Source organism: Bos taurus, chromosome 4 (assembly GCF_002263795.3).
Source record: "Bos taurus isolate L1 Dominette 01449 registration number 42190680 breed Hereford chromosome 4, ARS-UCD2.0, whole genome shotgun sequence".
Lineage (NCBI taxonomy): Eukaryota > Metazoa > Chordata > Mammalia > Artiodactyla > Bovidae > Bos > Bos taurus.
The window spans coordinates 73,615,922-73,643,811 of NC_037331.1; positions in this window are offsets into that span (position 1 = coordinate 73,615,922).

Sequence of the window (27,890 nt, forward strand, 5' to 3'; positions counted from 1 at the left end):
TGTTTTCTGTTTTGATTTCTCAAAACAGGTATGTGAATCAGCTAGTATTATCCTTGAGTTTCAAGTCTAAGTGTTTGTGAGACATAATTTCTCCTCCAATTGCTTTAATCTGGTGTTTCAGTCTAGCACTTCCTAGGAGTTCTGAGTAGTGAGCCTGACTCACTGTGTCGTATCTGTCAAACTGATGCTTCCGCTAATGTTTATAACTCGGTACCCCTTGTAATAACCCATGAAATTCTTGAAGTATTGCTTGTTTCTTCTTTCTTTGCCTGAAGTACCCTGGGTCTGAACAAGTTGACCAGTTCTCCCTAGCAAGGTCATTAATTCCAGCCATTTCCTCATGCCTTCAGGATCGTTATACCCATCTAAGATAAATGGTTTAAAGTGAACTACAAATTTCAATGTAAAGGTAGCTTAATATTACTGAACCATTAAGAGACATAATTTCCACCAAGGGAAGAAGATGGCCATTTCATCACAGAAAGTCTTCATAATTGGCATCTCCTGACTTACAGCACATTTGCTAGTGGTTGCTCTTAATATTAGAGGATAATCAACTCACAGCAGTGGAGGAGGAGCACACAGCATCAAGTGGGAACTATGAATCCAGAAAATCACATGACCAATATGGATTTAGAATCCCAGACGTCTTTATCTACTGCCAGAACATTCTGACTCTCAGCAAAAATAGTACCATCATTTGTTCCACAGCCCCAAAGTCACACTCAGTCTCCATCCTCACATAAATATTTCATATTATAAAACCCCTTCAGAGCCCCGTAACTCACACAAGCTTCTTTCAAAATGACAAATGATCCTCTGCCCTAGAGAGACAGATTTCACTGACTTCCTCAACGTATGTTTCGGACAGAGTGTTCTATGATGAATTTCAGTAACAACAGTTATTCTGCTGCTCACAGGCCTAATAGCCAGACAGCAGTGAGGAGCCTTGACACCAAATTCCTAGTCTTAGGTTCAACAGTCTGGACAGCAATCTACTTGGCTGTCTGGTAGACAGAGTCTCCCCCTTGGTGTTTGATATGTGGCAAATCATTAACTTCAAAATGCTCAGACTGACAGACTAGGGAAACTGTTATCTGAAGAGAGCCTGAGATTTGGAGTAACTTGTTTTTTAATATTAGCTAAGGACTCATAAGAATATATATTCTAATTGACCATTATATAAAGATGCTAGTAACACTAACCTAAAAACAACAGTCTCAACAAAGTTCTTTAACTAAAATGCCTCTATTATTGGACAAAAGCCAAATGATTTTCATCTTCATCAGCCTGTAAGCTTCTTCAGTGTTCTCAGACTCAGTGTCAGACACACTTTCACTCTGAATTCCACCAGACCAAACATGATAAGAAATTAGTGACAATCAAGGATTCAGTGTTGACAAAGCATTTTCCTGTTTTATGCATCATTTCCATTCATTCATTTATTCATTCAGTTATCTACTATGTTAACACAGCATCTACTATATTCTGGTCAGTGTTCCAGACACTGTTTATAGAGTGGCAAGTAAGATAAAAAATCAAGTTCCTGTAGCAGTCATGAACTATGAATCCTATACTCTAGTGGAGTCATAGGGTATATGTGGGTGTATGTGTGTGTGCACACATCAAAAAGTGCTAGGAAGTAATACTAATAGAAACCCATGGGCCAGATAATATAGGACTTTGTAGGCCACAGAAGAGAAAGTTTTGTACCTTTCTAAGTTTAATTAGAAGCAAATAAAGGGATTTGAGCACGAGAAGGACATAATAAGATTTACTTTGTAAGAATATCCTTTTGGCTACATGGTGGAGAATTTGAGAAACTATAGAAGTAGAAAGATCAGTTAAGAATCTAAGACATCAGTGCTTGATAAAGCTGAGGGTGTTTGGGTGAAAATAGCAAGGAGGAGAAAATGTTGACCGATTGTGAACCAGTTTTAAAGTTTGACCTAATAGGAGTGAATAGAAGGGTCTGAGAAAACACCCATGAGAGGCTGTTAATTGTTCCTATAAGCTGCTGGATTTTAATCATAGGAGACTGGAATGCAAAAGTAGGAAGTCAAGAGATACCTGGAGTAATGGGCAAGTTTGGTCTAGGAGTACAGAATGAAGGAGGGCAAAAGCTAAGAGTTTTGCCAAGAGAACACACTGGTCACAGCAAACACCCTTTCCCAACAATACAAGAGACAACTCTACACATGGACATCACCAGATGGTCAATACCAAAATCAGATTGATTATATTATTCACAGCTGAAGATGGAGAAGCTCTACACAGTCAGCAAAAACAAGACTGTATTTACTTGTTATACGAAGCAAGGATCTGACTGTGGCTCAGATCATGAACTCCTTATTGCCAAATTCAGGTTTAAATTGAAGAAAGTAGGGAAAACATTAGACCATTCAGATATGACCTAAATCAAATCCCTTACAATAATACAGTGGAAGTGACAAATAGATTCATGGGATTAGATCTGATAGAGTGCCTGAAGAAATGTGGACGGAGGTTTGTAGCATTGTACAGGAGGTGGTGATCAAAACCATCACCAAGAAGAAGAAATGCAAAAAGGCAAGATGGTTGTCTAAGGAGGTCTTACAAATAGCTGAGAAAAAAAGAGAAGCTAAAGGCAAAGGAGAAAAGGAAAGATATAGCCATCTGAATGCAGAGTTCCAAAGAATAACAAGAAGCGATAAGAAAGCTTCCTCAGTGATCAATGCAAAGAAATAGAGGAAAACAATAGAATAGGAAAGACTAGAGACCTCCTCAAGAAAAGTAGAGATAACTGAGAGAACATTTCATGGAAAATGGGCACAATAAGGGGCAGAAATGGAATAGTCTTAATAGAAGCAGAAGATATTAAGAAGAGATGGCAAGAATACACAGAAGATCTATACAAAAAAAGATCTTACTGACCTAGATAACCACAATAGTGTGATCACTGACCTAGAGCCAGACATCCTGGAATGTGAAGTCAAGTGGGCCTTAGAAAGCATCACTACAAACAAAGCTAGTGGAGGTGATGGAATTCCAGTGGAGCTATTCCAAATCCTGAAAGATGATGCTGTGAAAGTGCTGCACTCAATATGCCAGCAAATTTGGAAAACTCAGCAGTGGACAGAGGACTGGAAAAGGTCAGGTTTCATTCCAATCCTAAAAAAAGGCAATGCCAATGAATGTTTAAACTACTGTACAATTGCACTCATCTCACATGTTAGCAAAGTAATGCTCACAGTTCTCCAAGCTAGACTTCAACAGTACATGAACTGAGAACTTCCAGATGTTCAAGCTAGTTTTAGAAAAGGCAGAGGAACCAGAGATCAAATTGCCAACATACATTGGATCATCGAAAAAGCAAGAGCATTCCAGAAAAACTTCAACTTCTGCTTTATTGACTACACCAAAGCCTTTGACTGTGTAGATCACAGCAAACCATGGGAAATTCTTAAAGAGAGGGGACTACCAGACCATCTGACCTGCCTCCTGAGAAACCTGTATGCATGTCAAGAAACAATACTTAGAACCAGACATGGAACAACAGACTGGTTCCAAATTGGGAAAGGAGTATGTCAAGGCTGTATATTGTCACCCTGCTTATTTAACTTATATTCAGAGTACATCATTTGAAATGCCAGGTTGGATGAAGCACAAGCTGGTATCAAGATTGCCAGGAGAAATTTCAATAACCTCAGATACGAAGATGAAACCAGCCCTATGGCAGAAAGTGAAGAGGAACTAAAGAGCCCCTTCATGAAAGTGAAAGAAGTGAGTGAAAAAAATGGCTTAAAATTCAACATTTAAAAAAATGAATATCATGGCATCTGATCCCATCACTTCATGGCAAACAGATGGCGAAACTAGTTAACAGGGACAGACTTTATTTTCTCGTGCTCCAAAATCACTGCAGAAGTGACTGCAGCCATGAAACTAAAAGATGCTTGCTCCTTGGAAGAAAAGCTATAACCAACCTAGACAGCATATTAAAAAGCAGAGATACTGCTTTACCAACAAAGTCCATAAAATCAAAGCTATGGGTTTTCCAGTAGTCATGCATGGATGTGAGAGTTGGACCATAAAGAAAGGGTAGCGCTGAAGAATTGATGCTTTTGAACTGTGGTGTTGGAAAAGATGCTTGAGAGTCCCTTGAACTTCAAGGAGATCAAACCAGTACATCCTAAAGGAAATCAGTCCTGAATATTCATTGAAAGGACTGATGCTGAAGCTCCAATACTTTGGCCACCTGATGCGAAGAACTGATTCAATGGAAAATACTCTGATGCTGGGAAAGATTGAAGGCAGGAGGAGAAGGGGAGGACAGAGGATGAGATGGTTAGATGGCTTCACCAACTTGATGGATATGAGTTTGTGCAAGCTCTGGGAGTTGGTGATGGAAAGGGAAGCATGGCGTGCTGCACTGTATGGGGTGGCAAAGAGTTGGATACAACTGAGCTACCTAACTGACCTGAAACTGCTAGATATCCAGTGCCATTTACTGAGGATAGCAAGACTTCTGTAGTAGATTTAGAATTTGAATTGTATTTCTCTGATAATGAGTGATGTTGAGCATCTTTTCATGTGTTTGTTAGCCATCTGTATGTCTTCTTTGGAGAAATGTCTGTTTAGTTCTTTGGCCCATTTTTTGATTGGGTCGTTTATTTTTCTGAAATTGAGCTGCAGGAGTTGCTTGTATATTTTTGAGTTTAGTTCTTTGTCACCATTTCACGCCAGTCAGAATGGCTGCTATCCAAAAGTCTACAAGCAATAAATTCTGGAGAGGGTGTGGAGAAAAGGGAACCCTCTTACACTGTTGGTGGGAATGCAAACTAGTACAGCCACTACAGAGAACAGTGGGGAGAGTCCTTAAAAAACTGGAAATAGAACTGTCTTATGACCCAGCAACCCCACTACTGGGCATACACACTGAGGAACCAGAATTGAAAGAGACACATGTACCCCAATGTTCATCGCAGCACTGTTTATAATAGCCAGGACATGGAAGCAACCTAGATGTCCATAAGCAGATGAATGGATAAGAAAGCTGTGGTACATATACACAATGGAGTATTACTCAGCCATTAAAAAGAATATATTTGAATCAGTTCTAATGCGATGGATGAAACTGGAGCCTACTATACAGAGTGAAGTAAGCCAGAAAGAAAAACACCAATACAGTATCAGTTCAGTTCATTCAGTTCAGTCACTCAGTCGTGTCCGACTCTTTGAAACACCATGAATGGCAGCATGCCAGGCCTCCCTGTCCATCACCAACTCCTGGAGTTCACTCAGACTCACATCCATCGAGTCAGTGATCCCATCCAGCCATCTCATCCTCTGTCGTCCCCTTCTCCTCCTGCCCCCAATCCCTCCCAGCATCAGAGTCTTTTCCAATGAGTCAACTCTTCGCATGAGGTAGCCAAAGTACTGGAGTTTCAGCTTCAGCATCATTGCCTCCAAAGAAATCCCAGGGCTGATCTCCTTCAGAATGGACTGGTTGGATCTCCTTGCAGTCCAAGGGACTCTCAAGAGTCTTCTCCAACACCACAGTTCAAAAGTATCAATTATTCAGCGCTCAGCCTTCTTCACAGTCCAACTCTCACATCCATACATGACCACTGGAAAAACCATAGCCTTGACTAGACGGACCTTTGTTGGCAAAGTAATGTCTCTGCTTTTGAATATGCTATCTAGGTTGGTCATAACTTTCCTTCTAAGGAGTAAGCATCTTTTAATTTCATGGCTGCAGTCACCATCTGCAGTGATTTTGGAGCCCAAAAAAATAAAGTCTGACACTGTTTCCACTGTTTCCCCATACAGTATACTAACGCATATATATGGAATTTAGAAAGATAGTAATGATAACCCTGTATGCGAGACAGCAAAAGAGACACAGATGTATATAACAGTCTTTTGGACTCTGTAGGAGAGGGAGAGAGTGGAATGATTTGGGAGAATGGCATTGAAACATGTATAATATCATATATGAAATGAATCGCCACTCAGGTTTGATGCATGATACAGGATGCTTGGGGCTGGTGCACTGGGATGACCCAGAGGGATGGTATGGGGAGGGAGGAGGGAGGAGGGTTCAGGATGGGGAACACATGTATACCTGTGGTGGATTCATGTTGATGTATGGCAAAACCAATACAATATTGTAAAGTAATTAGCCTATAATTAAAATAAATAAATTTTATTAAAAAAAGAATTCAAGATGTCTTTTAGATAACTGCTGGAATTACTACATTGGCAGTTGGAACACAGGTCAGGGAGAGGTTGGCAATGAAGTTAAAATTGAAGATTAATCCATTCACCACATAGGTGATATTTAAAGAGAAAGGATTAGAGAAGAGTGGTCTGAGGACTGAACTTTGGCAGACTTTATCATTCAGAAGTAATGGAGGGAATGATCACCATAGGAGACTGAGCCATGAATGAAGAAAGAGGAAAGGAAAGTCAAGGTAGCATGTTACTTGTTTGTATTATTACTGGCCACAGGAATCATTGTGGGAAGAACATGATTTTGTTACTAGGAAGAAGTTATCATAGTTTATCCAGTGTTTCTTTTTCACATTGTACAACCCTGAAATAAGAGTGCATCTTGTAACTGATGGTATCTTAGGACTGTGTAACAGTTAAAATGGCAGACTTTCTTTAATATTGGCACATAAAATAATACTGTAACTTAAAATATTAATGTTGTTTTAATAATGAAATTTAGTGTCATGACTATATAACATAGCACATACACAGGCAAGTTAGTTGACATTCGTATTCTCTCTCTGTCTCTCTCTCTTACATCCTTAAATATTTGAACATTCTTTTTGAGGAGGTTTGTGAAAGTGCTGCACTCAATATGCCAGCAAATTTGGAAAACTCAGCAGTGGCCACAGGCCTGGAAAAGGTCAGTTTTCATTCCAATCCCAAAGAAAGGCAATGCCAAAGAATGCTCAAACTACATCACAGTTGTACTCATCTCACACGCTAGTAAAGTAATGCTCAAAATTATCCAAGCCAGGCTTCAGCAATATGTGAACCATGAACTTCCTGATGTTCAAGCTGGTTTTAGAAAAGGCAGAGGAACCAGGGATCGAATTGCCAACATCCGCTGGATCATCGAAAAAGCAAGAGAGTTCCAGGAAAACATCTATTTCTGCTTTATTGACTATGCCAAAGCCTTTGACTGTGTGGATCACAATAAACTGTGGAAAATTCTGAAAGAGATGTGAATACCAGACCACCTGACCTGCCTCTTGAGAAACCTGTATGCAGGTCAGGAAGTAACAGTTAGAACTGGACATGGAACAACAGACTGGTCCAAATAGGAAAAGGAGTGCGTCAAGGCTGTATATTGTCACCCTGCTTATTTAACTTCTATGCAGAGTACATCATGAGAAACGCTGGACTGGAAGAAGCACAAGCTGGAATCAAGATTGCCGGGAGAAATATCAGTCATCTCAGATATGCAGATGACACCACCCTTATGGCAGGAAGTAAAGAGGAACTAAAAAGCCTATTGATGAAAGTGAAAGTGGAGAGTGAAAAAGTTGGCTGAAAGCTCAACATTCAGAAAACGAAGATCATGGCATCTGGTCCCATCACTTCATGGCAAATAGATGGGGAAACAGTGGAAACAGTGTCAGACTTTATTTTTGGGGGCTCCAAAATCACTGCAGATGGTGACTGCGGCCATGAAATTAAAACACGCTTACTCCTTAGAAGGAAAGTTATGACCAACCTAGATAGCATATTCAAAAGCAGAGACATTACTTTGCCAACAAAGGTCCATCTAGTCAAGGCTATGGTTTTTCCTGTGGTCATGTATGGATGTGAGAGTTGGACTGTGAAGAAAGCTGAGCACTGAAGAATTGATGCTTTTGAACTGTGGTGTTGGAGAAGACTCTTGAGAGTCCCTTGGACTGCAAGGAGATCCAACCAGTCCATTCTGAAGGAGATCAGCCCTGGAATTTCTTTGGAAGGAATGATGCTAAAGGTGAAAGTCCAGTACTTTGGCCACCTCATGCGAAGAGCTGACTCATTGGAAAAGACTCTGATGCTGGGAGGGATTGGGGGCAGGAGGAGAAGGGGACGACAGAGGATGAGATGGCTGGATGGGATCACTGACTCGATGGACCTGAGTCTGAGTGAACTCCAGGAGTTGGTGATGGACAGGGAGGCCTGGCATGCTGCCATTCATGGTGTTACAAAGAGTCGGATATGACTGAGCGACTGAACTGAACTGAACTGAGGATGACATAAGGGAAATTTCATTTTCTCCTTATAAAATAGCAGAAAACAAATTAATAAGTTCCTGTGTATGATATTCAAGAAGGGTATTCTAAAGTCACATGCTATATTATTTATGTTTCTTGTATATATAAGCTTTTTTATTTTGTGGTGACTATATTACTCTCATACTGTAAATCATTCCAATTACAATTCACCCCTCTATCAAGCAAATAATTTTACAACTAAGATATAACTTGATAGAAGTTATTGAATTACTCTAAATTTTCTAGAAATGAAGGAAAATCACGGCCATAAAAGAACACTAACAAGTTTTTCTTCATGCTAATTTTGCAACTGAATTTCACCTTCAAACATATAAAAATTGACACTGAAAGTGATTTTCAACTATACAGCTATCAAAGGCCTTATGTAACTTGAAGTAGCAAACAACTTCACTGTTTTACCAAAGAGTAGTGCTTCCCTGGTGGCTCAGACAGTAAAGAATCTGCCTGCAATGCAGGAGACCTGGGTTTGATCCCTGGATTTGGAAGATCCCCTGGAGAAGGGAATGGTTACCCATTCCAGTATTCTTGCCTGGAGAATTCCATGGATGGAGTGGACTGAGGAGCCAGGTGGGCTATAATCCATGGGATGGGAAAGAGTTGGACATGACTGAATGAGTAACACAGACACACACAGTGAGTTAAACAGTATATATAGTCACTGTATGTTGGTCATGTTCAGGAATTGGTTCTGCATCATAGCAAACTGATATTAAATATTGCAAATAATATTGAAATTAAATAGTAAAAATATCAGCAAATATGCTATATGTATGGATATACGACATTACCAATTTATGCAGCTTATTAGGGCTATCAGTGATTTTTAAATAATAATTGAGTAGGATACTGCTTGATTGAGGCTGTTTTAAAATTTCCGTGGTTATTCTGTTTCAAAACTGGAAATATGCAATTATCTTGGCTTACCATTTTGTAACCAACTATTCATGTCCGTCTATGTCCCTAAGTTGTTCAGCTGCGGTAATGATCAATTAACCACAAGCACCATAATGGATCAAGTCACAGTTTGTTTTTTTTTTTTTTTCCCAATTCATTTGAATTTAGAAAGAGACAGCCTGGTTTAATCTGTCTTCTGAAACGCAAGGTTAGCAGACTGGAGGATACTGGCTGTCACTCTTTTTGACACTTCCAATCAGTCAGCCTTGATTGGTCATGCAGTTGGACTTTTGGAGTTAAGAAAATGATGTTTCTTGCCTCCTCTACTAATGCTTGATATGAAAGTAAAATGCATCTTGATTTCAAATTTTAAACAAGTGGTGAATTTTAGTTTTCCTGTATTCAAGTCTGGTCTATAAGACATAAAAACTTACAAAGCTAAAGTATATTTCAATGAAGAACCAGGTTACTGTATTTTCGTTTGAAAACAGAAATAAATTGAAAAATAACCATAATCTAAAATAATCATAAAGCAAAAATCACTTCCAAATATATATCTTATAGAATCCTTTATTTTTTACTCACACATCATATTTCTATCTAAAAGGAAGAGGAATTCTTTCTAATGAGATGAAATAGAAAAAGAACTTGTAGTTTCCATTTTCCTAAGGATCATGAAAATGATTTGCATTTCAGAGACTGGAACGAACATGTTTATTAGAAGAACTATAGGTTCAAATGGGACCCATATAATCTGTCTACAAAGCTAAGTAGAACAGTGGAAGCAGTATGATCCAGAAGATTTAGGGTCATGCTCATATAATATCCAAAATTAGAAATCAGTTACTTTATTTGTTGGGGGGAATTAAGGATTCTTTATTTTATTTATTTATTTGTTTTTTTTTTTTTCCCTTGGTGATGCTTTCCTTGTATGACTTAATTTATTCTATGAAATGGTTGTATAAAAATCTCTCTCCCCACCCCTGTTGTTCTTTCCATGAGCATGGCCATGATCTTGGCCTTGACATAGATCTTTGCACAGATTGACTGTTTGTGACCCCATGAACTTAGCCTTCCAGGATCCTCTGGCCATCTAATTCTCCAGGCAAGAATACTGGAGTGGGTAGCCTTTCCCTTCTCCAGAGAACCTGTCCAACCCAGGGACTGAACCCAGGTCTCTCACACTGCAGGTGGATTCTTTACATCTGAGACACCAAGGAAGCCCAAGAATGCTAGAGTGGGTAGCCTATCTGTTCTCCAGGGGGTCTTCCCAATACAGGAATTGAACCAGGGTCTCCTGCATTGAAGGTAGATTCTTTACCAGCTGAGCTACCAGGGAAGTGCCATGTTATCATCACCCAGCAACATATTTGAGCAGATGAATTTGCTTTTGCTTGAAACATCTGGTTGAAGGAACTGTTTACTTATCCTTGTGAAAATCTGTTTTTAGCATATTCTCCAGTAGTGTGATACATTGTCTTTTGCAGTCCATGTGTGAGAGTCACAGTGGAAATATACCACTGAAGTGGAATATAGAACTAAATAGACAATGGAGAGGAATACAGAGAAACGGAATGTATATCATAAGTTTAAGAGCTTATGATATAGTGTTGGAGACAGTTGTTATGGTTGTGCTATTTAGTTATGCTATTTCACGTGATAATTTTAACTGGGACATATGGAAAAGGCACCTACTGTCAGTAGAATGAAACATTGCACTTAATTACATTGAAGAAATAGTCTTTGCAATAATAATGGCGAAGTGGGCTAATGATATGAGCAACATATCCTTGGACATTCATAGGATGAATAAAAGTTTCTTCATTAGAGAATCAGGGAAGCTAGCTTGTAACTGATAGTCCTAAAAGTATGAGGTGTAAAGAGATACAAGGGCTAAATAATGGAGAATTTGTTTACAGATCGTAGTAGTTGGTCTGGAGCACTGAAGATGTGTTGATAAAATGAAGGAGATATGAATAAAATTAAAAGTAAGAGAAATTAATTTTGTGAACCTGTGATATTTGGGCCATGGTGTATTGAAATTTATGTACAGTATTCATTATGTCCACAACGACATCATCAAAGTGAGTGCTATCGTAAATTTAGTGATAAAGATGTCTGTGTGTGTGTGTTAGTTGCTTAGTCATGTCCGACTTTTTGCGACCCATTGGACTATAGCCCACCAGCCTCTTCTGTCCATGGAATTCTCCAGGCAAGAATACTGGAGTGGGTTGCCTTTCCCTTCTCCAGGGGATCCCCGACCTAGGGATCAAACCTGGGTCTCCTGCATTGCAGGTGAATTCTTTACCATCTGAGCCACGTGGGAAACCCAAAGACATCTAGACCCAGATAATTGTAACTTAAGTTAGATCAAATAAAAAAAAAGGGAAAACCAGAATTTGAATCAATTATATTGGATTCTTTCCATTATACATGTTGCATTAAAAAAAAAAAAAAGTTCATATGAGATCAAAACTGTCTCTTAAACCAAAGCCTGGGATCCTCCTGGGTTGGTACATGAGCTGCTTGAATTCACTGCATGAATTGTCCTTAACAGTAACTTAAGCATTTTCTCAAATTTTTTCACACTATTCCATCTCATTCATCTTATGGCTTTTGATAAGAAAGTATCAAAGTACCAAAAAAAGGACAAAACACTGTCCTTTTTTCTTCCAGTGTGAGAATTAAATGTAATAAATTATGTTCAAACATTTGGAATAGGATGAAAAAGAGGTAGCCCCATATTCTGCAGTGTTTTGCCAAAATCAGTTGTAGGCATGACATTCAGTCTTCTTCAATCATATACTAATTCAATAAAATCACTTAATGTTATATTACTGACAAAATAGCAATACTACATGGGTTTGTGCTCTTTACTAAGAATAGTTACTCTTTTAAAAACACAAAGAATATATTTTTTCTAAAAACTTACTTGGAGTCCTTAATCATAAGGATTAAATAGATTGAATGAATAATATTTCGGAAAGTGGCTAGCCAGGTATCTGACATATTTAGATTATTAAGTGCATATTAATTCACTTATTCATTCATGGATAGAATTTAATTATATTTCATTAATTGAAGCTTCTCCAGTGGCTCAGCAGTAAAGAATCTGCCTGCAATGCAGGAAACCCTGGTTCAATCCCTGGGTCAGGAAGATCCCCTGGAAAAGGAAATGGCAACCCATTACAGTTTTCTTGCCTGGGAAATTCCATGGACAGTAGACTGGTGAGCTATAGTCCACAGGGTCACAAAAAGAGACAGACATGACTTAGCAACTAAACAAAGCAATGCCAATGCATTAATTGAAGTAAATCAGCTGTGGGGAGTTAGTTTAGATATCAAAATGTTGGTCATGATAGTCATTGCATGAATTCATCTCTTCCGAAAAATGTAAATTTGTATTTAGACCGTACCTTGTAGTGTAAAGTATCAGAAGGCAGTATCATGTCTTTATTTTGCCTTGTAAGAGCAATGTAAGCAGGAGGTAAACTGAATGCTCTTAACAAGGATAACTAACTAACCTCCTATCTGTCTTCTATTCTCCAAATAATTACCATTATTTTTCCCCTATTTATGCTTCCTACCCTTCTGAGCATTTTGACTACTACTTACCACTCTCAAATTCATTGCTATGTTTGAGAATCAACAGGAATATTAAGGGTAAATAAAACTTTAAAATGTCAAAAAGAATTCTTGGATGTAGATTTGGTAGTAAAAAGATACTTTTGGCCAAAATATATTATTTTCTTAGGTTGAGTTTCCTAACAACAAAAACTGAGTGGTGTGGATTATGCAAGTGGTTTCCTAGGCAGAAATCTGTAGGAAGTGAGGGAGGCAGCACTGGGTAGGGGAAGGACCTTGGTGAAAAGAGAATGTCAGCCAAAGCCTCAGCATGGCCTCCTCTCCTGTGGATCTCAGGAGAATGGGTGGTACCACACAACTGTCATGATTTTCAGCAAGATGGCTGGACTTTCACACCCCGCTTTCAGTCAGTCAGTGACTCTGGAGGGTAAAACCTCCCAGGAATCCCTGGGGCAGGTGATGCTTGTCAGTCTAGACAGTTGTTCTCAGTGTATGGTCCCCAGATCAGCATCACCTGGGGAACTTGTTAGCAGTGATAGATTCTTGGACCTTAGCCCAGACCTGCTGAATCAGAACTTCTGGGGTTGGGGCCCAGCAGTCTCTGGTTTAACAAGCTCTCCAGGTGATTCTGATGCACTGAAGTTTGAGAACTATTGGTTGAGGGCAGTTCTCCAGAGGAGAAAGCTATGAGCCCTTAGCTGCTGATCCTCAATGCATTGTTGGTTTAATTGCCCTACAGGACCCACATACATGCTAAATGCTTCAGTTGTATTATAATAAGTCATCCTTGTATTAATTACCACTGTAGTCTTTGTAAGCATCACAGTTTAATGTCTGCCTTACACGAATATGCTAGTTATACCCCAATCTGAAGAACATGACAGTCTTCCTAAATCACTTTTTCTTGGCATCCTGCTGTCCTCATCACTCCAATGTCCTACTCTGGAAGAGCTTACTCTTTGGGACTATTTATCAAATATAACCTCCCCAATCCAGAGCCCACTTACCCAATCCATTGGAATATGTCCTCCTGGCCACGATATGCCTGCCCTGATGACACCCCCAGAGCCAAGTATAAGATAGCCCCTTTGCCCCAGAGCCCACTGAAATTATTCAAACTAGCCAGTCCTGAGCCTGTATATTTGTCTTGCCTGTTTCTTCCAGAATCAAGACCCTCGCTGCTGCCTCCAGACCAACCTGGTGCTTGGTGCTTTCCTGTGTGTCCTCCTGTGGGGTGCCATGCCTCCTCTTCCCGGGAAGAGTAACATCTTATTATTATTTTACATGGCCAGCACTTTCCTGACCTGCTGGCCTTACTATACGTCACATTTCCATTAATGTACTCAACTTGAAATCACGTCTCCATCACAATCTACTCATAAAAGGTGCAGAGGAGATTCAAAGGTGGATTGAAGAGTCATACCACAGTTTGTGTGAAACCAACTGGTAAGTCACTCCCATGGATTTGAATTAAAATTTCAAGTTTGGTGGTTAAAGGGAAAAAATATTCCAAACAGATGCCATATAAAATTCTGTCTCACATAATTCTCACAATGTGAAAGCAAACAGACTCAAAGTTCACTACAGAGCTCGGGCAAATATTTGAGTCTCCCACATAGACGTTGCCTGGAAAAGAAATTCAACTTGCCCTCTGTGCAAGGATGTAAATAATCTTTTCCTTGGAACATCACACTTTGATTGCAAGCATCCCTTTCATGCTCACATGCAAAACACAGTAAAGATTTTTATTATAAAAACTCTAGTATGTATATTTTTGGTCAAAACAAAATAACAAAAAATTCACTGTTTGCTTTCACAGTATATATATGCCAAGGCTGAAACTCAAGGTGACGAATAAACATTAAAAATACTGAATGTAAAACAAATGTAATTATATTACAAAGCAATTTTCCTGCAATAAGTAATGTGACATGTATTTTCTGTCATTGATTTGCATTGATTAGTTTTATGAATTGTTCAGTCAGAAGCAGTGATTTATGATGTGTTGATTCTTGTTCATGAATGTATGTTCTGCTTTGAGTGAAGGTATTTTATTCATCAAGGACTGAAATTCTAAAGTATGAACACAGTCCTAGTGCTGGTGACCTTGTCTTTCAGGTATTCTCTGGTGTGCCAAACTGTGAAAATTGCAGGGGATACATTTATCTTCATCATGTGTGTTTGATAGCAGTTATTGAATTTTTAAAATTAAATAGTTTTGAGGCTATTTTAGAGTCCAAAATTTGCTGCAAAATTTTCTATCTTATGAGTGATTTATTTGTGGGTCCAAAGCACCAGAGGCTATAAAGCTATGGGCCAAAATATTCTTGCCCTGTATATAGGTTAAAAGGTTTATCTCACTGGAGGTACAGCTAACTCTTTGCACAGATGCCAAAACACAATGATGTTTGACATGGACAAGTTGTATCACCTCCAATGGTCAGAGCTGGGCTGGACATTGGTATCTTTCTCCCTTGTGAAATACTCCATGGCTAACAGAGTTTTCAGTTACTTGAAGATTATGAATCATTGCCAGCATAATTCAAGACTTAATTCTGCTTCTGACGTTAGCAGAACAATGGAAGGAATAATGTCAGATTGTTTAAAGGATGGTTATCTTAACATTTAAAATGGCGAAATGTTATACAGCTTATCATTCTCAGGCAAGCTAAAACACACTGTGAGTAGACAACAGAAGGCTGTATTCCAAGACAGAGAGATTTGTTTATACGATTTAGTTTATACTTGGGGGGAAAAAAGATTAAGAATCACTATTTGAAATGCACAGCATTTGAAATGCAGTATTTTCTCCAGCTGGTAAACTTTTTAAGCACAGAAAATTGCTTTACTGTATTACCACCTCCTGGTTGACTGTTTCAGCACTGCTAACAAATTCAATTAAGCATGATGATTGTGGCAAAATAAAGATAATGGTAATGACAATATTAGTAATACTGGCTATACTTTCACAAATGTTTGTAGTTGTCTAGGTGCTTTGGATGTCTATTTACTTACTTAATCATCAGAACAACCCCATTAGGTCCATTTCCCAGGTGAGCAGGAGTTGCACTCATAACCTATGTATGGGTAACTGGAATTGGGCAGACTGGGTTCAAATCCAGGCTCTTCCACTGGCAAGGTGGGTGACCATGGGCAAATTACTTGACCTCTGACAGGCATTATTTGACCTTGAATTTGTTGACTATTTAAAGGATCCTTAATGAGAATACTGTTTTTAATGTGAATAATACCTCTGATATGGATTGATAGCTTTCCTTCTATACTGTCACATGATTGAATTCCCTCCTGTCCACACCCACAGTGACGTTATTAGTCCAAATCCTCATTTATTTCATCTAGGCAAATCCCATTCTTTGCCCTTACCTCCAGTGATATTCTGGAGCAAACTGTACTGACTCATGAGAACACACAGTTACATTTCCGGGACTTCTGAAATCCTGTTATTAAACCATTGGCAGCTTGAAATCAGCCACAGTCGGGAGTGTTAACACCAGGAAAATCTGTAAGCTCTATAAATCAGGGCTTTCTCCATCGACGTCCTGCCAGAGATTCAGTTTTCCAGCACATCAGCCTTTTTACTGTCAGCAGAGGAATATCCAAAAGCATGCACTGAATCACTTTTTGATGTGCTTCTATTCACTTTCCAATTCCTAGAGTCCAGACTCCTTAGACATTGCTTATAATTATTTTTATACTTGAATGCAATCCAGTCTTTCCAGCCACTCCAGCTCTCACCTTTTCATACATGTTTATACTATATTAGAGAAACTCTTGATCTCTTATTCCTTAAACATATTATGAACTCCCTGCCTCTATATTGTCATTCATCCTTTTTTTTTTTTTTTTTTGGGTCTACCTAGAATCCCCTTCATGTTATATATACTTAGCAAACTTATTTTTTGAACTTTGCTTCTTTAATTTTGTCTTCTAATTTGTCTAACTTCTTAAAGCCCCTCAGACTCCTGGGGATAAGGAGGAGGACACAATCTTCCTTACCTGTTCTTTATAGCATATGTGTAAATATGAACATTGTGCTTATCACATTCATTTATATTTGTTTAGTTATCTGGCTTGGAGAAGGCAATGGCCACCCACTCCAGTACTCTTGCCTGGGAAAATCCCATGGACAGAAGAGCCTGGTGGGCTGCAGTCAATGGGGTCGCAAACAGTCGGACACGGCTTTTCTCTTTCATGCATTGATTGGAGAAGGAAATGGCAACCCACTCCAGCATTCTTGCCTGGAGAATCCCAGGGACAGCGGAGCCTGGTGGGCTGCCATCTGTGGGGTCGCACAGAGTCGGACACGACTGAAGCGACTTAGCAGCAGCAGCAGCAGGCAAGGAAGGTTTTGGTCAATACTACTGTAATAGGGGAGAGGTATTGAACTCAACTAAAACAAAAGCTACAAGAGTTCTTAAGCGCTGGGGTGAGTGAGTGGCAACGTAGTAGATAATGTTAGAGAAACAAGTTGGTCAGTGTGATTACTGCCTTCTGTGTAATTAGAATGATCACAATTGGGCTTCTACACTCTCCAGAGACTGGGATACAAGAGCTCTGCTTTTGTGATGTTTACATTTCAAAGAGAGAGTTTTCAGGTCTTTTTCTCTCAGTTTCCCCTCCCCCCTAGTTTTATTGAGATTATTGACACAAAATATTGTTTAATGTATATAAACACTCTTGATAAATGCATATATTGTAAAGTAATTACCATATAAGTTTAGTTAATATACATTAGCTCATATAATGTTACAGTTTTTTTGCAGTGACACCTTTTAAGATAACTTTCAAGTATACAATACAGTATTATTCACTCTAGTCACCATGATGCAAATTATATCCCCAAACTTACTTACCCTAAAACTGTAAGTAACTTTCAACAATCTTCACCCATTTCACCCACTCCCCCATCCCTACTGTATCCCCCATCTCTGGGCACCATCGATCTATTCTCTGTATCTATAAGCTATGAGGTTTTCTTTGTTTTTTGCTTTTAAGGTTCCATATATAGGAAGTGGTATTGCACAGTATTTGTCTTGCACTTCCTGACTTAATTTTACTTAGCATAATGCTTTCAAGGTTCATTCATGTTGTTGCAAATGGCAGGATTTTCTTTTTATTGCTGAATAATATTCCTCTGTGTGTGTCTGTAGTGTGTACATATTCACATTTCCATGTTCATTCATCTGTTGATGGAAACTTAGGTTGTTTTCTTGTCTTGACTTTTATAAATAATTCTACAATAAACATAGGAATGCAATTATCTTTGGAAGATAGTGATTTTGGGGGTTTTATTGGATGTATACCCTGAGGTAGAATTGCTGAATCGTATCTCCACCCTAATTTCCACAGTGGTTATATGAATTTAAATTTCTACCAACCGTGTATGTACATGGGTTCCCTTTTCTCCACATCCTCATCAGCATTTGCTATCTTTTATATTTTTGAGGATAGCCATTCTCATAGGCATGAGAAACTTCATATTATGATTTTGGTTTGCATTTCCCTGATGGTTAGTACTTTTCATGTACCTGGTGCCTGTTTAAATATCTTGGGGAAACTTTCTACTCAATCCTTTGCCAATTTTTAATTGGACTTATTTTTGTTATTCAGTTGTATGACTTTCTTATAAAATTTGAGTACTAACCTATTACCAGATGTGTAGTTCACAAATATTTTCTTCCATTCTGTAGGTTACTTTTTCATTTTGTTGATCCTTTCTTTCACTGTGCAGAAGATTTTTAGTATGATGTAACCCTGCGTGCTTAGTTTTGCTTTTGTTGATTGTGCTTTAGGTATCATATCCAAAAAAGTCATTTGTGAGACATGTCAAGAAGCTTTTTCCCTATGTATTCTTCTATAAGGCATATGAATTCAGATCTTATATTTAAAGTTTTCATCCATTTTGAGTAAATTTTTCCGCATGTTCTATGTTCATTCTCGTACCTGTGAATATCCAATTTTCCCAGCACTACTTATTAAAGAGAATCTTTTCCTGATGAGGTTTCTTAGTTCCCTTGTCAAATATGAGTTGACCTTATATGCATGGCATGAGTTTATGGGTTTTGTTCTGCAGTCAAGAATACACTTGTCTAAAGTCTAGTGAAGCTGAAGGAAACATCAAGTCATCTTTTTTTGAATTTTCACTTTTAAAATTGGAATATATTTAACATATAGCACTGTAAATTTAAGGTATACAAGTAATGTATACCTTAAAGTACTGTTAATTTTTTACATTACTATTTTAATATGGTTTCTTTCTCTCTCTCTCTGTATGTGTGTGTGTGTGTGTGTGTAGTTTCCCCTGGGTTTCCCATGTGGCTCAGCGGGTAAAGAATCCACCTGCAATGTAGGAGACAGAGGAGTGGGTTTGATCCCTGGGTTGGGAAGATCCCCTGGAGAAGGTCAGGGCAACCAAGTATTCTTGTCTGGAGAATCCCATGGACAGAGGAGCCCGTAGGGCTATAGACCATAGTGTCGCAGAGTCAGACACAACTGAAGTGACTGAGCAAACACTGTGTGTGCACACACACACACATATATATGTGTTTATATGTCATATGATTACTATCACCATTGTACCTCCATGTCACATGGTTATAATTTCTTCTTAGTGGTTGGAATAATTAAGATCTCATCTCTTAGCAAGTTTGATGTTTATAATGCAGTGTTGTCTGTTTTCACTATACTGTGCATTTGATTTCTGGGACTTATTTACTACTTCTTGCAAGCGGTATGCCCATGAACATCTCTTTCTTCTACCCACAACCTAGCATCTGGGAACCACTGCTTGATACCCTGTTTTTATGAGTTTCGGTTTTTTACATTCCACATATAAGTGATGTACACTATTTGTCTTTCTCTACTTAATTTATCCCACTTAGCATAATGTCTTCAAGGTCCAACCATGTTGGGTTTTTTCCCTTACCTTTTATTATAATTTTTTAAATAAAAAAGTAGAATATAATGAACCCCCAAATATTTACCACCCAGCTTCAAAAATTAATTCATGACCAATCTTATTTTATCTCTATTCCTACCTACTTACTTTGTCTCCAGTTTCTTTTTTTTCTTTCAGAAATTTATGTTTTTGAATTTTTATTTTGTATTGGAATAGATTTGATTAGGGGCTTCTCTGGTGGCTCAGTGGGAAAGATTCTGCCTGCCAGTGCAGGAGATGCAAGAGACGTATTTGATCCCTGGGTCAGAAAGATTCCCCTGGAGAAGGAAATGGCAACCCATTCTAGTATTCTTGCCTTGGAGATCTCATGGACAGAGGAGCCCGGTGGGCTACAGTCCATGGAGTCACAGAAGAGTCGGACACCACTTAGCAACTAAACAACAAAAGATTTGATTAACAATGTATGAGGTGTTAGTTTCAGGTGTATAACAAAGTGATTCACTTATACATGTATCTATTCTTTTTAAATTCTTTTCCCATTTGGCTTATTAGAGTATTGAGCAGCATTCCCTGTGCTCTACAGTAGTTCCTTTTTGGTTATCTATTTTAAACATAGCAGTGTATACATATCCATCCCAAACTCCCAATCTGTCCCTTCCTCTTCCCACAACCTTCCCCCCATGACCATATGCTGTTTTCTAAGTCTGTTGGTCTGTCTCTGTTTTGTAAATAAATTTGTTTGTATCTTTTTTTTAAGTTCTACATTTAAGAGATATCATATATTAGTCTTTCTCTGTCTGACCTACTTACTCAATATGGTATCTCTAGGTCCATCCATGTTGTGCAAATGGCATCTTTTCTTGTGCCTCTTGGCCATTTGTATATCCTCTTCAAAGAAATGTCTTTTTAGGCCTTCTGCCCATTTTTTGATTAGTTTGTTTTTATGATATAGAGCTGCATGAGCTGTTTGTAAATTTTGGAGATTAATCCTTTATCAGTGGCATTGTTTGCAGATATTTTCTCCCAATCTGTGGGTTGTCTTCTTGGTTATGGTTCCCTTTGCTGTGCAGAAGTTTCTGAATTTGATTTGGTCCCATTTTTTATTTTTCTTTTTATTTCCTGTATGAGATGGATTGAAAATGATATTGCTGCAGTTTAGGTCAAAGAGTGTTCTGCTTATATTTTCCTGTAGAAGTATTATAGTATTTCACCTTACATTTAGGTCTTTAATCCATTTTGAATTTATTTTTATTGATCATGCATAGTAATGTCTTAATACTTGTTTTAACTGATAATGTGCATCCCATTAGTCAATGCATTCTAACTACATTTATGACTAAGAGCAAATAATATGTTAACTTTTTTATATAGACTTTTAGTAATTTTCTAAATGGTGACTACCAATTGATGTTATTTGGGGTTATTTTCCTATCAGTCTACTTAAATAAATGTTCCTAAAGAGGTGTGCAAAACTTTTTTTTTAACAAATACCATCATATTTTGAATGTAGTAAAATAGTTGATTATTCAAAGGACCCTTCAAGGAAAGGTTATTTATATTGGTGATAATTACCACAGAATTAAATGTTTTATAAAAATATATCTCTTATACTGATCACCCTTGTCTCCAGTTTCTGGAGAGGTACTTTTGGTGTTCTGTTTCTTGATTGCAATGCAGGTTATACAGGTGTTCATGAAAATCCCTTAAACTTTACCTTTGTATGTGCTTTTCTGAAGATAATATTTTATATCCACATTTTTCTGATTATTATGCTTCAATATAAAAGATATAGAAATATGACAGGAAATTTGAAATTCAGGCATTGGCTTAAAATACCTGAGACAAGTGTCTTAACTTATGTATGTGTCAGTTTCTGCATGTGTAATATAATATCACTTACCTGATATACGCATTGTTTAGATCAAAAGGAATCATGTATATAAAGTACAGTGTATTAACTATAAGTTATGTGAAAATAGGAGTTATTGTGAATATATTAATATTCCTAATATTCCATCTTATTTAGAGTCTTGTAACCCTGTAGTGGAAAATGATTGACATGCTCTGCAATTCATTTATGCTAAATTTATTTATAAATTTTTCCTTTATTTTTTAATTGGAGTCTATTTGATTTACAATGATGTGTTAGTTTCAGGTGTATAGCACAGTGATTCAGTTATACATACATATCAATTTTTTTCATATTCTTTTCCCTTATACTGCTACTGCTGCTAAGTCGCTTCAGTCGTGTCCGACTCTCTGCGACACCATAGATGGCAGCCCACCAGGCTCTCCCGTCCCTGGGATTCTCCAGGCAAGAACACTGGAGTGGGTTGCCATTTCCTTCTCCAGAGCATGAAAGTGAAAAGTGAAAGTGAAGTCACTCAGTCGTGTCCGACTCCTAGCGACCCCATGGACTGCAGCCTACCAGGCTCCTCCATCCATGGGATTTTCCAGGCAAGAGTACTGGAGTGGGGTGCCATTGCCTTCTCCATTTCCCTGATAGGAAATTATAAAATATTGAGCATAATTCCCTGGTCTATACAGTAGGTCTTGCTGAATATCTGTTTATATATGTGTGTGTATATGTCAATGCCAAACTCCTAATTTATTCTTCCCCATTGGTAACCATAGCTTTGCTTTTTACATCTGTGAATCTGTTTCTGTTTTGAAGATAAGATCATTTGTACCTTTTTTAAAGATTCCACATATAAGTGATATATGTCTTTCTTTGACTTCATTTAGTATGATAAACTCTAGATCCATCCGTATTACTGCAAATGACATTTTTTCATTTTTAATAGCTGATTAATAATCCATTGATAAATAGATTACATCTTCTTTAACCATTCATCTGTTGATGAACATTTAGGTTGTTTCCATATCCTGGCAATTGTAAATAGTGCTACTGTAGACATTGGGGTGCATGTATCTTTTCAAATTATGGTTTTCTCTGACTGTATGCCCAGGAGTGGGATTGCATAATCATCTGGGAGGCCTATATTTAGTTTTTTTAGGTACCTCCATACTGTACTTCTTCTGCCTTATTGACTATGCCAAAGCCGTTGTGTGGATTGCAATAAACTATGGAAAATTCTGAAAGATATGGGAATACCAGACCACCGGACATGCCTCCTGAGAAATCGATATGCAGCTCAAGAAGCAACAGTTAGAACTGGACATGGAACAACAGACTGTTCCAAATCGGGAAAGGAGTACATCAAGGCTGTATATTGTCACCCTGCTTATTTAACTTATATGCAGAGTACATCATGAGAAATGCTGAGCTGGGTGAACCACAAGCTGGAATCAAGATTGCCGGGAGAAATATCAATAACCACAGATGTCCAGATGACACCACACTATGGCAGAAAGTGAAGAAGAACTAAAGAGCCTATTGATGAAAGTGAAAGAAGAGAGTGAAAAAGTTGGCTTAAAACTCAACGTTGAGAAAACTTAAGATCATGACATCTAGTCCCATCACTTCATAGCAAATAGATGGGGAAACAGTGGAAACAGTGACAGACTTTGTTTTAGGGGGCTCCCAAATCACTGCAGATGGTGACTGCAACCATGAAATTAAAAAATGCTTGCTCCTTAGAAGAAAAGCTATGACCAACCTAGACAGCATATTAAAAATTAGAGACATTATTTTGCCACCAAAGGTCCATCTAGTCATAGCTATGGTTTTTCCAGTAGTCGTGTATGGATGTGAGAGTTGGACTATAAAGAAAGCTGAGTGCTGAAGAATTGATGATTTTGAACTGTGGTGTTGGAGAAGACTCTTGAGAGTCCCTTGAACTGCAAGGAGATCCAACCAGTCCATCCTAAAGGAAATCAGTCCTGAATATTCATTGGAAGAACTGATGCTGAAGCTGAAGCTCTGACTTTGGCCACTTGATGCAAAGAACTGACTCATTTGAAAAGACCCTGATGCTTGAAAAGATTAAAGACAGGAGGAGAAGGGCATGCCAGAGGATGAGATTATTGGATGGCATCACCGACTTGATGGACATGAGGTTGAACAGACTCCAGGAGTTGGGGAAGGACAGGGAAGCCTGGCATGCTGCAGTCCATGGGGTCACAAAGAGTTGGACATAACTGAGCAACTGAACTGATGCTGTTCTCCATAGTGGCTGTACCAATTTACCTTCCAAATGACCAAGTAGAAGGGTTCCTTTATCTCTACACCTTCTCCATAATTTATTATTTGTAGACATTTTAATGATGATCGTTCTGACAGGTGTGAGGTGATATATCATTTTAGTTTTGATTTGCATACCTTTATTTTTGCTTTTAATAGCAACTTTTTATCTCTTGATCTTATAAGGATTTAATTTGCGTAGGGATATCTTGCTTCCAATTTTTTAACATTTTATAGAAAAACTTCATAACAGAGCATAGTTTTTAAAAAGTATGGTAAAACTTGTACACCTACCACCTAGGTTTTCCTAATTCATCTTTTTTATATATAATTTTTTACTTCAAGTAAAATTAACCTATATTTTGTTGTTTTCTGTCGCTAAGTTGTGTCCCGCTCTTTGTGACCCCATGGACTGTATAGCACGCCAGGCTCCTCTCTCCTTCACCATCTCCCAGAATTTGCTCAGATTCATGTCCATTTAGTCAGTGATGCTGTCTAACCAACTTATCCTCTGCCTCCACCTTCTCCTTTTGCCCTCAGTCTTTCCCAGCATCACAGTCTTTTCAAATGAGTTGGCTCTTCACATTAGGCAGCCAAAGTATTGCAGCTTCAGCAACAGTTTTTTTCAGTAAATATTCAAGGTTGATTTCCTTTGGGATTGACTGGTTTGATCTCTGAGGGACTCTAAAGAATTTTCTCCAGCGCCACAGTTTGAAATCATCAATTCTTCAGTGCTCAGCCTTCTTTATGGTCCAACACTGAGGTCTGTTCATGACTACTGGAAAAACCATAGCTTTGATTATATGGACATTTGTGGGCAAAGTTTTGTCTGTTTTTTAATATGCTATCTATCTTTGTCATAGCTTTTCTTCCCAGGAGCAAGTATCTTTCAATTTCATGGTTGAAGTCACCATCTGCAGTGATTTTGGAGCCCAAGAAAATAAAATCGGTCACTGCTTCCACTTTTTCCCCTTCTGTTTGCCATAAAGTGATGGGGCCAGATATAATGATCTTAGTTTCCCTAATAACATATTAGACACCTTCTGACTTGGCCACCTCATGCGAAGAGTTGACTCATTGGAAAAGACTCTGATGCTGGGAGGGATTGGGGGCAAGAGGAGAAGGGGACGACAGAGGATGAGATGGCTGGATGGCATCACCGACTCGATGGACGTGAGTTTGAGTGAACTCCGGGAGATGGTGATGGACAGGGAGGCCTGGCGTGCTGCGATTCATGGGGTCGCAAAGAGTCGGATACGACTGAGCGACTAAACTGAACTGACCTGGGGAGCTCATCTTCTGGTTTCATACCTTAGCCTTTTCATGGAGTCCATAGTGTTATCTTGGCAAAATTACTGGTGTCTGTTGCCATTTCCTCCTTCAGTGGACTATGTTTTGTCAGAACTCTTCACTATAACCTGTCCATCTTGGGTGGCCCTGCCTGGCAGGGCTCATGACTTCATTAAGTTACACAAGCCACTTTGCCACAACAAGGTTGTGATCCAGGAAGAGGTAACCTATATAAATGTACAGTGTTGTGAGTTTTGACAAATTCATGTAACCACCACCATATGAGGATATATAATATTTCCATCATCCCAAAGGTTCCCGAGTGTCAGTCTATGGTTATTCTCTGTACTCTCTTCCTCTCCGCCCACCGCCCCCCCCCCCCAACTAATATCTAGAAACGACAGATACAATTTCTGTCCTTAATCGTTTCACATTTTACAGAATGTTATATAAATGGATTCTCACCGTATGTAGGCTTTTGAACTGGATTTTGTTTTCATTTAAAATAATGCCTTCTAGCTTCATCAATGTTACTGCTTTTCTTAGTAGTTATTTATTTTTACTTGCTGAAATTTATACCATTATTTATCTGTACCATAATTTATCTAATCACTAGGTGGTTAACAATTTAATTACCTCCCACTTTTGTCAATTATGAATAAAGTTGCTGAAAAGATTTAACAGTATTTTTTTGGATGGAAGAAACATTATAGTCCTAAGGAGTGAAATTTCTGAATCATATGATAATCTGTGTATAAATTCAAATGTCATTGCAAAAGTATTTTCCGAGGTGGCTGTATCATTTTTCATTGTCATGACAGTGTATATGAGGACCCTGATTAACACCTCATCTTTGCCAAAACCTGGAATTTTCAGGGGTTTGGCAGTTTTCATTATTTTTTTTTGTGATAGATATATATATCTCACTATGATTTTAGTTTTCATTTCCATAATCATTAATGATATTGGGTAACTTCATGCTCACATGTTTATTTGTTATCCATGTCTTGCCAAGCATGTCTGTGCAAAGTCCCTCTTTTAAGAAAAAGAAAGAAAAACTGAATGTTTCTGTTCTACTGGGAAAATTGTGAGTTCTTTATATTTTCTGTTTGTGTTTTTTTAATCAGTATTCCTTACAAATATTTCTGTGTTTTCATATTTGCATTCATATTCATTTTCAGTTCCAATTTATTTTTCTTTCTTTCTTCCTTTGGGTTTAGGTTTTCTTCTCTAAGATGCAGGATTAGATTCACTTTGAGATTTTTATTTTATTTTCCAATGTAAATATATGATGTATAAACTCTTATTTAGGGACTTACAGCTGCATCTCACACATTTTTGTATGTATTTTTTATTCAATTCAGAATATTTCATTCCCTTTGTGACTTTTTACTTGACACAATGTTATTATCAAGTAAGTTTCTAATATTCAAGTGTTTGTGGGGATTTTCCAGGTATGTTTTTGATATTTAGTCTATTTAGTTTGTTTTCAACTCTTTAACTTTGTTGAAGTTTATTTTAATGTCCAAAATATGGTCATGTGGTGAATCTTTAATGAGAGCTTGAAAGTATGTATTCTGTTGTTTTTTTGTTGCAGGGTTCAATTAAACCAAGTTGACTGATGGTATTCTTAAAGTCTTATATATCCTTAGTGTTCTCTTGTCTCTGGGAAAGAAGTGAAGTCTCTATCTGTAATTGAAATCTTGTCTATTTTCCTTTCAGTTCTATTGGTTTCTTCATAAATTTAAAGAAAATATGTGTGTCCCTATATAACTGTTATATCTTAATGAATTGGTGTTATCATCTTTATGAACTTCTCTTTATAAAGATAATATTTTTTATTCAAAAAGCTATACCATCTGATTTTGGTGTACCCAATCCATTTCTCTTCTAATTACTGTTAAATATTAAACATCTTTCTGTTTTAATTTTAGCATATCAATTTTCATATATTTAAAGTAGATTTCTCTCAGGTTTTTCAAAACCCTAGAAATTATATGCTGTCTACCAATCTGTTTTTTAATTGGGTGTTTAGCACAGTTGTTATAAGCCAATTGATGATGGAATTTAAATCTGCCATCCTGATAGTTTGTTTTGTTTGTCCCATCTCTTCTTTCCTGCTTTTTATTCCTTGTTCTGAAAAACCAAACAGTGATTTTTTTTAAACGACTCCATATTGTTTCCACTATTGTATTCTTAGTTGTTGTTGTTTTTTTTGAATTTTAGTGGTTTCATTAACACTTAAACTAAAAATTAATATATCAGAGTCTACTTTTAAACAATATTATATCACTTTACATTGTATTTAAATCTTGCAGCAATATATTCTCATTCTTCTATGCCATCCTTTATGCTATGTTTGTCTTCCATTTGAATTTTGCATAAAATATCAAAAGACTATCTGTTTCAGGGGGTCTTATCTTTTCAAGTGAGTAAAATTCAAAAAAATATAAAGATAACCTATATTTTCTGTCATTTTACTGTTATTAAGCACTCTTCTTTTTGTGTGGATTCAAGGTTTTATCTGGGATCCTACTCTTTCTGTGAAGAACCACTTTTAACATTTCTTGTAGAACAGTCATTCTGACAATAAACCATCTTAGCTGTTGTCTGTCTTGTAGCAAAGTCTTCATTTTGTCCTTATTTTTAAATATTTTTTTCCGGGATAGAAGTTTAGGTCGAAAATTTTTTTTTCTTTAAGTGCATTCTGTGTGGCTTATGTAACTTCTGATAAGTCTGGTGTTAAATTTTGTTTCCCTGTCTTCTCCTT